Raw genomic sequence first — 17,106 nt, forward strand, 5'->3', positions numbered from 1 at the left:
TCCCCTTACCCCCACCCTCCGCTACTTTCCCTCCGGGAATTGACCAAAGGACTTGTATGCATACATATAAGCCAAACCAATGGACACAGACAACAGGGGGATGAGGGCGGGGGGGAGGTTGGGGGTTAATGGGAGGATGAGGACACATTTGTAATACCTTAACCAATAAAAAATTTATAGATAAAAAAGAATTCTTTTTCTTGGGTCCTGGCCGGGTAGCTTAGTTGGTTAGAGCGTCATCCTGATATACCAAGGTTGCAGGTTTGATTTCCAGTCAAGGCACATGTAAGAATCCAACTAATGAATGCATCAATAAGTAGAACAACATATCAGTGTTTCCTCTCTCTATCTTTTAATCCTTTGAGTGCCAACCAATATCCTAGGAACTATGCTAAAAATTGCTAAGGCATTTTTGCTGATTTTACAGCAGTTTAGGAAAAAAATTATGAACCGCAAGTAAATGAAGTTACATATTCAAAAACTTAAGGAAACCTTTACTACATTGACATATTTAGCAATATCATCATCACTAATAAAAGCAGACTTAGAACTGGACGCCATTTCGAAACTTTGATAGCACTCCCGGCATTTTTGGCGAAAGACAGGAGGAGCGCGATCACGCTCTCCGGCACTCGTTAAAAATGATAATAAAAATATTATATTTCTAAAAACTAATATTAAGGGAAAAACCTCATTAAATATGTTATCTTATTACTCCTCTGCTCAACATTTTTCGCTTTGATGCTGTCATCTATAGCAAAGGTCAGCAAACCTCTTCTGTGAAGAACCAGATGGTTAATATTTCAGAATTTGCAGCCCACATGATCTCTGTCATAATTACCAACCCTGTGTGCAGAGGGTGAAAGCTGTCATGGGCATTACTTGAATGAACATAGCTGTGTTCCAATAAGACTTACAGAAGCAGGAGGCAGGTCAGATTTAGTCCATGGGCAAACATTTATCAATTCTAGTGTATAAGCTAAATACTAATCCACTTAACATGCAATTAATGGTCCTTATACATTTGTCATGCTCATTAACTCCTTTGTCTTTGTGTTCCAGATGTTCTTTAATGTTTAAAAATATACTCTCTCCTGTATTTCCTTAAGATTTTATTCATGCCTATATCATAGTACTTTCTTTTTACAGTTACTATCACTTTATTCTTTCATATTTTTCCCAGCTTCATTTAGGTATAACTGAATAAATAAAATTATGTATATTTATAGTATACAATGTAATGATTTGATATACATTGTAAATTGATTATCACATCCATCACCTAACATAGGTATCGTGTGCATGTGTGTGTGTGTATGGGAGGGGGGGGTGAGAATGCTTAAGATTTTTTAAAAATTTTATTTTATTGTTTAAAGTACTACAAATAGTAGTACATATGTCTCCTTTTTCTCCATTGACCTCCTCCTGGCCTCCCCTCCCCCCACACATGCCCTCCTCTCCACCCTGTGTCTTGCGTCCATTGGTTATGCTTATATGCATGCATACAAGTCCTTCAGTTGATCTCTTACTGCCCCCCAAATCCTCCCCTGCCTTCCCACTGTAGATTGACAGTCTTTTCAATGCTTCCTTGCATTTGTATCTATTTTTGTTCATCAATTTATAATGTTCTTTATATTCCACAAATGGGTGAGATCATGTGGTATTTATCTTTCTCTGACTGGCTTATTTCGCTTAGCATAATGCTCTCCAGGTCCATCCAGGCTGTTGCAAATGGTAAGAATTCCTACTTTTTTACAGCAGCATAGTATTCCATTGTGTAGATGTACCACAGTTTTCTAATCCACTCATCTGCTGATGGGCATTTAGGCTGTTTCCAAATCGAGAATGCTTAAGATTTAATCCCTCTTAGCACATTTTAAGTACACAGTACAGTATTATTAATTGTAGTCACCATGCTGTAATTAGATCTCCAGAACTTATTCATCTTTTAGCTGCAGGCTTGTATCCCTTGACCAGCATCTCCTCAGTTACTCCATTCCTGAGTCCCTGGTAACCACCTTTTTGCTCTTTGTATGAGTTTGACATTTCTGTTTTAGATTTCACATATAAGTGAGGTAATACAGTATTTGTCTTTCTTTGACTTATTTCACTTGGCATAATGTCCTCTAGGTCTATCCATGTTGTCACAAATGGCAGGATTTCCTTGTTGTTTTTTATTGCTGGATAATATTCCATTATGTATCTGTGTGTATTCATATAAATAACATCACATTTTCTTTACCCCTCATCTGTCTATGCATACTTTATTTGTCACCATATCTTAGCTACAATGAACAAGGGAATACTGATATTTCTTAGAGACACTGATTTCATTTCTTTTGGATAAATATCAGAAGCAAAATTGCTGGATCATATGGTAGTTCTACTTTTACTTCTATGAGAAACCACCATACTGTTTTCTATAATGGCTGCACCGATTTATAATCCCAGCAACAATGTATAGGACTTCCTTTTTCTACATCCTCACCAATACTTGTTATCTCTTACCAGTTTGTTAGTAGCCATCCTAACAAATGTGAGGTGATGTCTCAATGTGTTTTGGATTTGCATTTATCTGATGATTAGAGAGGTTTAGGCTATGTTCCAGCCCCTTCTTGACCCCCAGTCATGCAGAGCACCTCAGTGTCCTGGATGGAGCAAGAAAGAAATGAGCCTCTTAGCATCCCACACAGTGGGAAGCCAGATGCTCACACACTCTCACGTCCCCAATGAGGAAAATTGCAGGCAAGGGGATCTCTCTTGGCACTGAGTTGTGTTGCCTTGTGGTGGGTTGACATGAGTCAAATAAAACTCTACCTCCTACTGTCTTCAATGTTTCTAACCTCAGATTTTTTTTTCTCCAATGGTGTGCTGGAACTTCTTAGCTGGACCCGTAGACTCCTGAGAGGTATTCTTATTTGTGAGTGATTGTCAGTTGGGTGTTCTTTGGGATGAAGAGGATAGAAACCTCCTATCTCATCACCTTGCTTATGTCACTTTACACTCTTGATCAATGAGGGATAGAAGTAACTTTCAGATTACACAGAGTCAAAAGAATAGACAGTACATCAGTGAAAAATCTCAAACTCCTATGAGTCAGTAAAAGCTTGTACTATTTTATACTACAATGAGCAAAAGATGCTATATTATAGCTAATACGGAGTGGGAAAGCTAATTTCTCTTGCCCATCAAATATATAGTGCATTAATTAAAATGTTTCAATTAAAAATATCTGGTACTTTATATTCAGAAAAGATATGTAATGATTTAGAAGAACTATAAAAAGAAGGGACTACAGAACAACTTGAATTAGAACATGAATTAGGGATTGCTTGATTGATTCTTTACTTAAAAAAGAGAAATGAGAAGTTTATTTCCTCTGCATTTTTGCCCAGTTTTGTAAAAGTTTAAAGAGGTGAAAAATCATGGGACGTTAGATAACAACTCTAACATATCTTTCGGAAAACTAACTAATGAAAATAACTTTGATGAGTAATTTGACTCTCATGTGCATGAATCAGTTTGAGGAAGTTGAGACTAACCATGGTCAACATAATTAAATTATCTTATAAATCTTGATAGTAATATAAAACAATAATGTAGTGTAAAACACTCTTCTAAATACTTGACATCTATCAACTCATTTAAGTCCTCAAATGACCCCATTTGACAGTTGAGGAAAGCACAGAAAGTTGAAGTAAGTAGCCCAAGGTGACACAGGTCCCAAAAGGCAGAGCCAAGACAGAAACTGAGACAGTCTGACTCCAGCACTGTGCTTTGTTCTTCAGGTATATAAAACGTTATGTATGCATACAGGAGTTAGCTTTAATATAATTAATTATCACAAATCAGTTTTATACTTGCTGGAATTTCTTCCTGCCCCCATTCTCCATTGATGAGTTAATTAAAATTTGACTCTCTATGATATTCTTTAGTAGTGTATGGAAGTTCTGCCTTTTTTATTAGTCTCTGGAAACTTTGATTCAGTGGAAGTTCTTATTCAAGTTTGAAGTGTTTTGGCATTCAAAGCTTTTGCACTGTACTTAGAATTTAGTAGATGTTCAATAGAATGCTTGCTGAATAGATGGATAAATGATAAAATGCAAGGCATAGTATTTAGATGTTTGAGAGGGCTCAAACCTAGAATCAAACTTTCCTGCTTAAAAAAAACAACAACAAAAAAAACCACACAAAAATCTTTCCTGCTCAAGTTCTGAGGTAATGGCAATAAACAAAAAAGATTCCGTGTTTGGAAGGTAAATTTTCATCCCTGATATTTCAAGCTGATATTGGAGAATATAGTTTATATCTGCTAACAGATATAAAATTTAAGAGCACTTAATCTCGTATATTAATTATCTATTGCTGTGCAAACATCTGAAGACTTGCAGCTTAAGCAACAATAAATAAAATTATATCACTTTTCTAAGCATGAGGAATTCAGAAGTGGCTTAGCTGGTTGGTTCTTGCTCAGGGTCTCCTATGAGGTTGCAGTCAAAATGTTGGCTTGGGCTAGTGGGAAGCTTGATTGGGCCTAGAGGATCTGTTTCCGAGAGCTCAGTCATATCTCTGACATGCAGATGCTGGCTGTTGGCAGCAGGCCTCAGTTCCTTTCCATTGGGCCATTTGAATGTCTTTATGACATTGCCAGTTGGCCTCCCCCAGAGGGAGTAATCCAAGAAAATGCAAGATAGAAGTCACAGTTTCTTTCATGGCTTTGCCTCTAAAGTTACACAGTGTCATTTCTGCATTATGTTATTGGTTTTACAAGTCAGACAGATTCAGTGTGGGATAGGATTACACAATGGCAAGAATACTAAGGTGCATGAATCTTTGAGGGCCAAATTGGCTTCTGGCTACCAAGCCCTCTGTCACTAGCTGTCTTGAACTGGGGCAGGCCTCCTCCATAGTCCCTGAACTTGCCACTGGGAGAACACAGTAGAGCAGTGATTTTCAATGGTTGTGGCATAAGAATTTTTAAAACATGCAATACCTGACCTATTTTCCCATAGATTATAGAATAAAAAAATGACAATAGCCAACACAATAATAGCTGTTTAGTGTGAATGAATCAAAATCATACCTCCTATTTTTTTTGTCAGATCAGCCCAAAATATGTTTTTGGTTTGCCACAGAATTTTAGTAATTAGTTTATGTGTGCCATGAAATGAAAAGGCTTGAAAATGACCGCAGTAGAGAAAATGCATGACTTTCTATAGAACTCACTACAAAGAGAGAGAGAGAGAGAGAGAGAGAGAGAGAGGGAGAAAGGTGAGGCCAAACTATGTGGACCAACTTTCTTTCTCTAAACTCAACAATCTGATTAGTGGTCCAAATTTGCCTGAAGCAAATTGAGTGAGAGAGTAGCAAGAGGCCAGGACTGTCATAATGGGAGACTACATTAAAGGTGGGAAATAATAGTTCTACCACTAACGCTTCATGCAATTTTATGAGCATAAATCCTTTATGCTAGTGCCTTAATTCATAGTACTTTGGTGAAAATAATGACAATAATTGCCTAACTTTGTAGTGTAGTTGAAAAGCTCTTTATGTTAATTTCCTCGTTTAATTTTATCAAAATATTATTATCCTCATTTTTTAGGTGGGTAAAAAGAGTAAAATTAAAGTAACAGATCTAGTTTATAAGATGTGGTAATACTAAAGATAAAATGCATGTCAATTAAGCTCAGGGCTTCTGCCATTAAATCTGGATGTCTCAGAATCTTTGAAACAGATGTTTCTCTCAGGGCAGGTAATGGAGGCTGTCTGAGATAAATTTGAAAAAAGTAGCCTTGACTGTATTGGTAGAACTAAATAAAAGGTGACTGTAAAACTTTGAAATACATTAGATCAAAATTTTAGAGTAAAATGGGGAGATAAAACAAAGGAGTGTTTTGTTAAGCTCATACTGGACATAATTAGCCACAAATCCTTCTCTTCAGATGCTGCTTAGATCATTTCTGTGTTCTGAGGCTAAATAAACAGACCAAGATAATTATTTTTTAGATACTGATTTAACCAGTGCAGTTAATTTTCCATGTTCCTCTTAATAGGAATTACTTTTTGATTTTAAATAACTTTATTTTTTAATTGCAATTGACATTCAACATTATATTAATTTTAGGTATACAACCCAGTGATTGGACATTATATAAATTACTAAGTGATCACTCCAATAAATCTAATACTCATCTGACACCATACATAGTCATTATAACATTATCCTACATAATAAAAGGTTAATATGCAAATCAACCGAACAGCAGAATGACCAGTCGCTATGATGTGCACTGACCACCAGGGAGCAGACACTCAATGCAGGAGCTGCCCCCTGGTGGTCAGTGCACTCCCAGAGGGGGAGCGCCACTCAGCTAGAAGCCCTGAGCTGGGCTCATGGCTGGCGAGAGCAGCGGTGGTGGCGGAAGCCTCTCCCACCTCCACAGCAGCGCTAAGGATGCCAGCATCTGTACATCCCCCAAGGACCCCTGGACTGCGAGAGGGCACAGGCCAAGCTGAGGGGCGCCACCTCCCCCTGCCCCATGCACAAATTTTGTGCACTGGGCCTCTAGTTAACTATATTCCCTATGCTGTACTTTATATCCCCATGACTAATTTTGTACTTCTTAATCCCTTCACCTTTTTTTTTATCCATTCCCTCAATCCCCTTCCCATCTGGCAATCATCAAAATGTTCTCTGTATTTAGGAGTTTGTTTTTGTTCTGCTTGTTCCTATGTTTTGTTATTTAGATTACATATATGAGTGAAATCATATCACATTTGTCTCCCTCTGCCTGACTTATTTCACTCAGCATGAAACTCTCTAGGTCCATCCATGTTGTTGCAAATGGCAAGATTTCATTACTTTTTATGGCTGAGTCATACTCCATTGTATATATGGAATACTTCTTGTTTATCCATTCATCTGTTGATTGGCACTTAGGTTGCTTCTATATCTTGGCTATTGTAAATAAGGCTGCAGTGAACATATAGATGTATATGTCTTTTTGATTTATTGTTTTGGGTCTCTTCGGATAAATACCCAGAGTGCAATTGCTGGGTCCTTGTTTGTCTCTTGCTGTAGAGCCTTTGTTTTAAAGTATAAGTATTACTAGTAATAGCTACTAGCTCTGGAGAATGAAAAATGAATACACTGTTTTATATTTTAGTTGTCTATATTATTTTCTTAAACTAATTTACCCAGTGCCCCAAAACATGTAATGAGCATATTCCATAGATACTGATGTATATACTTAAGATGTAGCTATGGCCCAGCTGGTATGGCTCAGTGAATGAGCATCGACCCATGAATCAAGAGGTCATGGGTTTGATTCTGGGTCAGGGCACATGACCATGTTTAGAGCTCAATGTTTCTGTTTCTCTATCCCTCTCCCTTCTTCTCTCTCTAAAAATCAATAAAAAATATTCAACCAGAGTAGTATTCTACCAGGTGTTATGCTGAGTGCTGGACACTCAGTGGTGCCCAAAGCTAAAGGATCCCTGATTCCTACAGCCTATAATTGAGTTGGGGAGGGTGCCATCAAATAAATAACTTATTAGATGATTAAAAAAAAGCAACAACTGTGGTAATTACTCACTATTAACTGAATGTGTGCTATGAATGCCGCCCCCCCCCACCTCCTTAAATTCATATGTTGAAGCTTTAACGCCCCCACCACCATTGTATTAGAGATAAGGCCTTTCAGGAGGTGATTAAAGTTAAATAAGTTTATAAGGGTGGGGCCCTAATCTGATAGGACTGGTGTCCTTACAAGAAGAGAAAGAGACACCAGAGCTCTTTCTTCACCTTGTGAGGACACAGGGAGAAGACAACCCCCTGGGAACCAGGAAGAGAGCTCTCACCGAACTAGATCATGCTGGCAGTCTGATTTCAGACTTCCAGCCTCCAGGACTGTGAGAGTAAATTTCTATTGTTTAAGCAATGCAGGCTCTGAAAGTTTATTATGGCAGCCTGAGCTAACTAATAAAGTACTATACAAGAAAAGTATAGGGTTACTTGAGAGAATATATGTACAGAGCCCGCTTTAGATGGCGATCAGGGGAAATCTCTCCAAAGAGAGTTTAAGGCTGTATCAGAAGAATGAGTAGTAACCAGCTGTGAGCATTGCTGACTGAGGTCACAAGGTTAACCAAAATTTTCCTCCGTTAGGTTAGGTTTGACTCTGTATTGGTGAATGTATGGGTAGACAGAATAACATGTCTGTTATCTCTGTTTTGAAAGCCTTTCCAGTTCTTACCATGACATCACTACATTATTCCTGTTTTAGAGTTGTTACGCTGAGGAATAATGTGTGAGTTTAAAGAGGTGCAAAATCAAAACATAAATCTATCAAAAACATCAAAAAATACATTGTTTTCAACATAGAAGGCCTAAAATGGGATGATTTATTTATATTTATATTCATATATATATATATATGGTGGGCTCCCTCACTGATAACCACTGTGAGCCACATAGAAATGTGTATGACCTTTTCTCTAAGAAGGAACAAAAGACATTAGGGAGGGGGATGTCCAGCTCATAGGAAAAGGACATAAAATTAGATATGTCATTGAAATAAAAAGTGATAAACTATTTTCCAATTAAAATTCCTTTTGGAATGAGTAAGATATAAATAAATGACAAACGGACTAAAATATTTATTACAAAATACTTCAAGGAGTACTTTTTGAATGTAGAAATTAATGACAACTTTGAAAAGGTCAGAACAAAGAATTCCTTGGGAAATCTTGACATCTGTGAGGCAGTAGGCTGTGCTGATGTTCAGCTTTCATGCCGTGAAGCCTGGAGCACCAGAGCAGGTGCTTGGGGCCTGCTGAGCCAGATGGAGTTGCTGAGGCTGAAACCTCAGGCTGAGAAGCTCATCCAACTGATAGGAAGACAGCTTCGGAACTGCTTATCTTAGCTTCTGTTCCCATTGATGATATTGGGGAAAGTATAACTCTACATTTCAGGGATGTATTAGAATTCGCGAGCTATCTAAAAGATCTTGAGGTGTTGATGATTACTATCACCAAAAGAGTGGAATATGCAAAAACATTTATAGTGATTCTTGACATGAGGCATGGATATGTTGCCTTCTGGTATATGGACCTGAGCATGGGATTAGAATTGGAATTGGGTCACAGCTATGTCACCTCAACTGGTTCTTAGTTTAATGAATTTGGGTAATATTTACTTTTTCATGGTTAGCCTTGCATTATTGAAATCTGTATTCTTTCAATATGCTTTAGTAGCTTTGTGTTTTAATAGCCTCTACAATTTTACAGGCTAGACAGACAACAAAGAGACACAATTCCCGGTAAATATTGAGCAGTTGTTTCAGTAAGATATCTCACAAATTATGGGACTGGAAACATTAGAAAGTGGATAATGCCAAGAGCTGGAAGAGATATGAGGATATGGGAATCCTCTGGAGAGCAGGCTGGAGTATTTGTAAAAATTTAGTGTAAACATGGTATACGACTCAGTGGTTCCACTTTAAGGTCCATAAGCAAAGTTCTTACATGTTCATAATCGGGCATTTAGAAGTATTGCCATTGCATCATTTGTGCCTATGTGACGTGAGTGTGTATGTGTGACTCTGTGAAAGTATTTGTGTGCATGTGTATTTGTGTGTGTATATGTGAGTATGAGTGTGTGTGTGCATACATGTGGTGGCAAGTTTGTCTAGACCACCCAAATGGCCAGCACTGGGAGAGTGGATGAACTAGGTATAATAATAGATCACATGGAGTCAGAGCAACATAGGTGGAGCTTAAATGCATATTTTTTAGTGAAAAGTAAGAAACAGGGAGAATTTTAAAACAACACATTAATGTACATTTGAAAATACATGTGCTCAATCTATATTTTGTACAAATATACAAATAAAAATTATTCTCATTAAACAAATGTGCTGAGGTCCAGCCCCAGCGGGTCCAGGGGTCCCCAAAGGTGTGGACGGAGTCAGCGAAGAAGGAATGACACGGAGACAGTGTTCAGTTGATCAGCAGCCTAGCCAGGATCTCTAGCCAGTATCTCCAGCCAAGTTCTGGTCAGGATCTCCAGAGAAGTTCTGGTTAGGATCTCCAGCCAGGTTCTGTGTCCATGTTCTCTCGCTAGGTTCTCCAGCCAGGTTCTCCAGGTTCTCCATCCAGGTTCGGTCGCCAGGTTCTTTAGCCAGGTTCTCCAGCCAGGTTCTACCCATGTTCTTTTGCCATGTTCTGTCTAGGTTCTCCAGCAACGTTCTGTCTCTAGGTTCTGTGTGGGATCTCCAGCCAAGTCCTGTCTCTAGGTTCTGTCTAGGATCTCCAGCCAAGTCCTGTCTCTAGGTTCTGTCTAGGTTCTGTCTCTAAGTTCTGTCTCTAGGTTCTGTGTAGGATCTTCAGCCAAGTCTTGTCTCTAGGTTCTGTCTCCTATTGTCTTGTTACATCTGTATTTATACCAGTTGATTTTAATCCTATCAATTTCTATTCCAAAGGTTAGGGCGTTTCTTATCTCCATTCCAGGGAATAAAGATTATGTAGCTCAGGCGTGATTGTTCTTAAAGTGATTAACTACCCGCCTGGCACTTAGTTAAGGGGTTCTATTCCCTCCCTAACTTCAGGGAAAAATTTCTACCTGGGGAAACAACCTTTCTTGGAGAGGTGACCTTGGTTAAAGCACATAGCGCCAAGAAGGGGAGCAAACATATTAAGAACAATATGCCATATACGCCAGGCCCTTGAAACATATGCTGTGCAGATGTTTCTTCTCTGCAGCAACTGTGTCCAGCAGAAAGGATGGACCGGCTCCCGGCACAAATGAAAAATTACACTAGTTGCAAATGATAGAGGAAGGGACAGGAGTGGGTGAGGAGCCAAAAGGTAATGAATAAATACCTACAACAGGAGAGGAATTTTGGACTCATGATGATAACGTGGCATGGAATAAGCCACACATAAGTAAAATAATGGCCTTGTCGGGTATCCTGGTGGATGTGAGGTTTGAGATGGGTTTCATGAGGATGAAAAGAGTTGACCAGACCCAGTGTTAAAGAGTGAAATCTTACTAGAAAGGGTACTCTACTATATTCTTTGCAGTAAGAGCTGCAGATTCAATGTCCAAAATTGAGAGTGCTGGCTTTCTACTAGGGACTGCACATAGTTCAATAAGACAAGGGCATGGACTTCAAAGTGAAGAAGTGGTGAGATGAAGAGACAGAGAGGCAGACAGAGCCCATGTGATGCAGAATATTATATTGTATTTCCATGTTTACAAGAGGTTTGAAAGGTTGTGGGGAGGACTTTCAACTAGAGAATAATATGATCTTTTTGGACCTTAAAGCACTCTCTCTCTAATTTGGGATAATCTATTGATGTTTAAGGCCAGTCCAGTCTCATTTCATCCATGTTCCTAAGTGAATTGGATAGTCTTTCTTCCTCTGAACCTCTGTAGCATTTAGTACTTTTTTTATGCATTTAGCTCTTCTTTCTTATAATTGTACTAGTGGCCTGGTGCACGGATTCATGCACATTGAAAGGAAAGTAATTAGAAGAAATATTTTTAATATCACTATTAGCCCTTTCTCTCTAATGGAAGTGTCAACCAAATTCATGATCAACAATGACAGATTGAAACACATGCATGTGATTGGTGCCAGCGCAAGCTTTAGTATATGTATTGCACATGTGCAAGTCAACTTAGCTTTTTATATATATCCTCTCTAATAAAGAGGGAATATGCTAATTGACCCTCATGCCATCACAAAGATGGTAGCACCCACGGCCAATAAGGAGGGAATATGCTAATTGACTGCTCTGCCCTCAAATATGGCAGCACCCACAGCCAGTAAGGAGGGACTATGCTAATTGACCGTCCCGCCCTCAAAGATGGCAGCACCTACAGCCACAAGATGGTGGCGCCCAGTTTCCTCAGCCCCACTGGGGTGGCAGCTGCTCTGCGTACCTGCCTCCAGAGAGCCCCAGTCCCTTCAGCCCCCCAGCTGCCCAGGGGTGGCCCGAGGTGCAAGCAAGCCTTGGATGGTGGCTTCCCAGCTGCCCAGGGCTGCCTGAGGCTCAGGTAACCAGGGCCGGCCAAGGCATGCACTGCCGGCAGTGGCAACAGCAGAGGTGTGATGGGATGTCACCTTCCCCTGATTGCTGGGTTGCCTCCCACCCCTGAGGGCTCCTGGACTGTGAGAGGGGGCAGGCTGGGCTGAGGGACCCCCCTCCAGTGCATGAATTTTCATGCACCGGGACTCTAGTATATATAGAATAAACTTGCTTAATTAAACCTGCTTTCTGATTTAGCTAAACTTTTTCCAGCCCAGTGAAGCACCCCAACTTCTCTTTTAGCTAATTGTCAGCAACACAGCAGTAAATATCAACACGAAGCAGATTATTATTATAGATCACGCAGGGAAAAGAAAGGGTAAAATATTTAACTGCAACAGTGTTTAACTATATTCTGTGCAGTGAGAAAACCTGAAGTCATTTTCAAGGTCCACCATTTCTTACTTCTTTTCAGTCGGGTCAAGTTTCTAAGCTTCCTAAATCTCCATTTTCTGGCTAGTGAAAAGATAGGATTCCACTGAGTCTCCTATCTACCTCAGGACTTCTGTGAGGATCAAATGAGATGAGGCCCAGGAAAATTCTTCACAGACATTTGGTTAAAGTGTGAAATGTTTCTGGCTATAAAGCAAGTTGTTTTTCTGGGCTGAAGAAACTGCAAGGAGGCTAGTCACTAGGGAGAGGAAACCGGGCGTTGCTATGTGACGTCATTACCCGGGACCCACAGCCACTGTTTCTGGGCTGGGCTGTGGGCTGCATTTTGCACCATGGGGTCTCAGCAGCATCAGCTGTGATTTGATGGGGTGTTGCTCTGGGGTGGTGGGGCCTGTGTCCCACTTGGGGGAAGCTGAGTATTGCTTTATGGGTGCCAGGTCTGCAGTACTGTTTCTCTGTGCGCATCATGGCAGCTCTTGCATTAAGCGTCTGCCTCTGGTGGTCAGTGTGAATCATAATGACCGGTCGGACAGTTGGACACTTAGCATATTAGCCTTTTATATGTCCTTAACTTATCTAACCTTTTGACATCTAGTAGACCATACATTTATAGATGGCAGAAAGTGACAGATCATCCAATGTTTAGTACAGGTCAAAATAAATTGAATCATGCAGGAAATAGTTTAACAGTGGGAAAGAAAATTTGACTGAAGTATGATGGCTCAGATTTAGGCAACAGATGATGTAGAGAAATGTAGTAGGGTTTCCTTGGGTATGTTATCAATAAAGAAGGCGATTACAATGAGAGTTGGAGAGGCAGAGGGTAAATCTAAAGGAGAATTTTGTTTTCAAGGAGTGACTTTTAATTTCAGAGATAAAGTTCCAGTCTTTTGGGACATATTTTGGGGCTTGTGAGCACAGTCTCCATCTCTTGGGTTTGCATTTTATCTCAAAAGTTTTGACAATCTGGATCAAAAAGTGTAGCAACTACTGAATTAGTTTTTAACTGTAATGTAAAGACCATGTCTGGAATCAGCATTGGATAGATGATACAACCTGCAAAAAATGGAATACACATTCGGGTATATACTTAATCCTTTAAGTTATTTGAAATAAAAGGTTAATGCCTGTGATTAGATAAAAATAATAAAGGGCCCCTAGTCGGTTTGGCCCAGTGGATAGAGCGTCGGCCTGCGGACTGAAGTGTCCCAGGTTTGATTCTGGTCAAGGGCACATGCCCGGGTTGAGGGCTTGATCCCCAGTGGGAGGTGTGCAGGAGGCAGCCAATCAATGATTCTCTCTCATCATTGACATTTCTATCTCTCTCTCCCTCTTCCTTCCTCTCTGAAATCAATAAAAATATATTTAAAAAAATAATAAAGGGAATATTTCATTATTTGCTTGAATTTAATTTATTAGGTTACTTATTATGAAAATATTTAAATTCATAACTTTTATAGCACATTCCTGCTAAAGTCTTTTATAAGTAAAATAAATGTTAGGTAAATAAATTTCTTAGTTGAGTCTTTCCTTGTCAACTCAACCACAGAATTCAGAAGTAAATATGAATTTCATGTCAAAATTTTCCAAAGTATTTTGTTAGTGCAGTAGTAATTCCCAAATTATTTGGCAACAGACCCATGAAAATGTTTGTTAGTTATCTCCCAATGTCCCAGAGTTCCCACCATCTCTTCCTGCCCCACCTCTTACTCCTCTAAACCTTCCTATCAGCTAGGAATTCTCATGGGTTTTCAGTGGCTTTCTACTGGAAATGTTTGTTAACACTTTGTGTAGTTATAGTGATGTAACCATATTCAAAAACCTGCCTCTGGTCATCTATTCCTAGCAGTGATATGCGTCTGTCCAAGTATCTGTATCTTTTCACTATCCATCCTTCACTTGCCATTGGAAGGCAGCCTTTGCCAGGTTTCGTGCCAGTGAAGTGGAGTGCTGCCCGAGCTTTGCTTCGTTTGGAGTGTTCGAGCAGTCACTTATTTACACAGAGCCCACAAGTCCTCTGGCTTGAAACCTTCGTATTATTTCCAACTCACTGTCTATTTACAAAACCATTTAGTTTAGATGGTGGTATAGACCTAGTTTCTGAGAGGAAGCAGTGAAAGCACCATTATTGGTCACTGTTAAAACAAGATTAGCTAACACATTGGGAGTTATACAAACAGAAGAATGCTTACTCATTCTACAGTGTTCTTGTTTCTTCACAGATTTATCTTTGAAATATACCAAAAGGCACTGCTTTTTTAAATTAGTTCTTGGAATGTTATTCTGAAATTTTCCTGAAGCTGTGACTGATAAGGGCTACTTGGAACTGTGTTGAATAATTTTAAAAGAAAGACAAAAATTAGCTGTTTGGAAATCTCTGTCACAGATGTTAAAATAGTTGATAAATTGCATGGTTATTGGGGATAAATTTTAATTAAGAAACTATCGTGTCAAATGTAATTATCTCACTGAAACTGCAAAGCCAATATTCATAAGCATTCTGTAGAAAAGGATTTATTATTATGTGGAAGAAATAACAATGTGTTTTATAGAACATATTTTTCATATTCTCGGTTAATGCAATAGACAAGTTCGAAGGATGTTAAGATCCAACTAAAAGTATAATTTACATAGGTGAACTGCAAGTGTTTAGATTAATCAGCTGATTTAGGTGCATTGATGCCTGAGATTTACTAGTACAGAGTTAGGAAGGTTCTACTCTGAGGACAGATGATCATGTCTAACTGCATTAAAGATACTTAATTACACACACATTTTAGAACAGCAATGAGCACAGCGTCATAAATCCACAAGCATTAAATTATGTATTGTCCACACTATAACCCATCCTGGTGCTATTTCCATTATATTGCCAACAAGGCTGCTAAACAAGTAGTTTAATGAGTGCTGTTTGCTCTGAACAAAGTGTCACTAAGAGATACTGTCTCCCTAGTGGAGAGCTATTTGTCTGCATAACGGAGAACAAAAACCTTTATGGCTTTAGGATTTTGTATGTTTTCTTTAGCAATGCCATTCAAATATGCTAATAGACTGAATAAATTTGCACATTTTTATTTTTAATTATGCATTTAGATTTTTAAACTGGGCTTCTCTTTACCTTGAAAAATATATGTATTTTTATTAATTTCAGAGAGGAAGGGAGTGGGGATAGGGAGATAGAAACATTAATGATGAGAGAGAATCATTGATTGGCTGCCTCCTGCGTGCCCCCTACTGGGGATCGAGCCTACAACCTGGGCATGTGCCCTTGACCGGAATTGAACCCTGGACCCTTCAGTCTGCAGGCCGGCATTCTATCCACTGAGCCAAACGAGCTAGGGTGGCTTCTTTTTATCTTGAACATTCTTCTGAAGCAGTCATTTGGTCATTTTTGATCTAGACTCTCAATAATCCTGTATAGTATTTTACATGTTTTTGCTGAAATGTATTATGATCTTACATTACCATTTTTTAAAATAAATCTGTCCCCAGATCAGATAATTGAGCTCTGTTGAAGGAAACTGTAAATTCACTTTTTTATTTTCAAATTGGCATACGATCTGGTAAATCTTAGAAATCTGATACGTGTTTCATAAATGTTGACTATAAATTAACTTGCAAAGCACAGCTACTTCCTGCTCAAATATGCATATAGTGAGAATAAACTCCATTAATTGCTTCACTGATTTAAATTGGATGTTCTCTCCTGCATTAATTCGTGTGAAAGAAAGTAAAATAAATAAAAGAAATACTGATGCCAGTTTGACCTGCTTTTTCTTTAACTTTCTAATAAATTTCCCTCTCAAAGTTTAGACAAACCAGGTCCTTGAAGCAACAGTTTCACAAAGTCATTAAGTATGAGGCCCAGGAAACCTGACATTTTCTCTGGAACAGTAAACTGGCTTCACTGATATGCTTAAGACAACACATAAATATTACTCTTGGTTCCTTTGATAGCAGTGGAGTGTACAGTCCATGCCTTGCTGTTCTTTAAGCTGTTCTTTAACAGTTATTTCCAGGGATCAGTTGGGCTTTTTCCTTTTCTGCCTTGTAAAAGGAAAAACATGGTATTTCTTTCTTTTTTAAAAAAAATATATTTTATTGATTTTTTACAGAGAGGAAAGGAGAGAGATAGAGAGTTAGAAACATCGATGAGAGAGAAACATCGATCAGCTGCCTCCTGCACATCTCCTACTGGGGATGTGCCCGCAACCCAGGTACATGCCCTTGACCGGAATTGAACCTGGGACCTTTCAGTCCGCAGGCCGACGCTCTATCCACTGAGCCAAACCGGTTTCGGCATAGTATTTCTTAAGAATAAAAGTTTCCCGTGCCCTCCCATAAAGTTTGTGTTTATAGGCGCAGAAATTTGGACTTTTGCCAAGTTTCTTACATTGAATTGATACTTATTTTAGTCAAGTTTAATAAACCCTGGACAAATTGATTTAAAACTCTCTCTCTTGTGTTTTAAATTTATCTCTTTAGTAGGTCATTGGTGTGTGTTTGTGAGGAAGAGAGAGTTGGGGGCAGGGGTGAACAGAAAGAGAGATCGAGAACATACCCACCATTATGAGGGTGAAGGAACTCTTTCTCAGGTACAGCCCATCTGGTGAGCTGAGA

The sequence above is a fragment of the Myotis yumanensis genome, unplaced genomic scaffold, assembly GCF_028538775.1.
Source record: "Myotis yumanensis isolate MYYU_CA2020_CCGP unplaced genomic scaffold, mMyoYum1.0.hap1 SCAF_5, whole genome shotgun sequence".
NCBI classification, from domain to species: Eukaryota; Metazoa; Chordata; class Mammalia; order Chiroptera; family Vespertilionidae; genus Myotis; species Myotis yumanensis.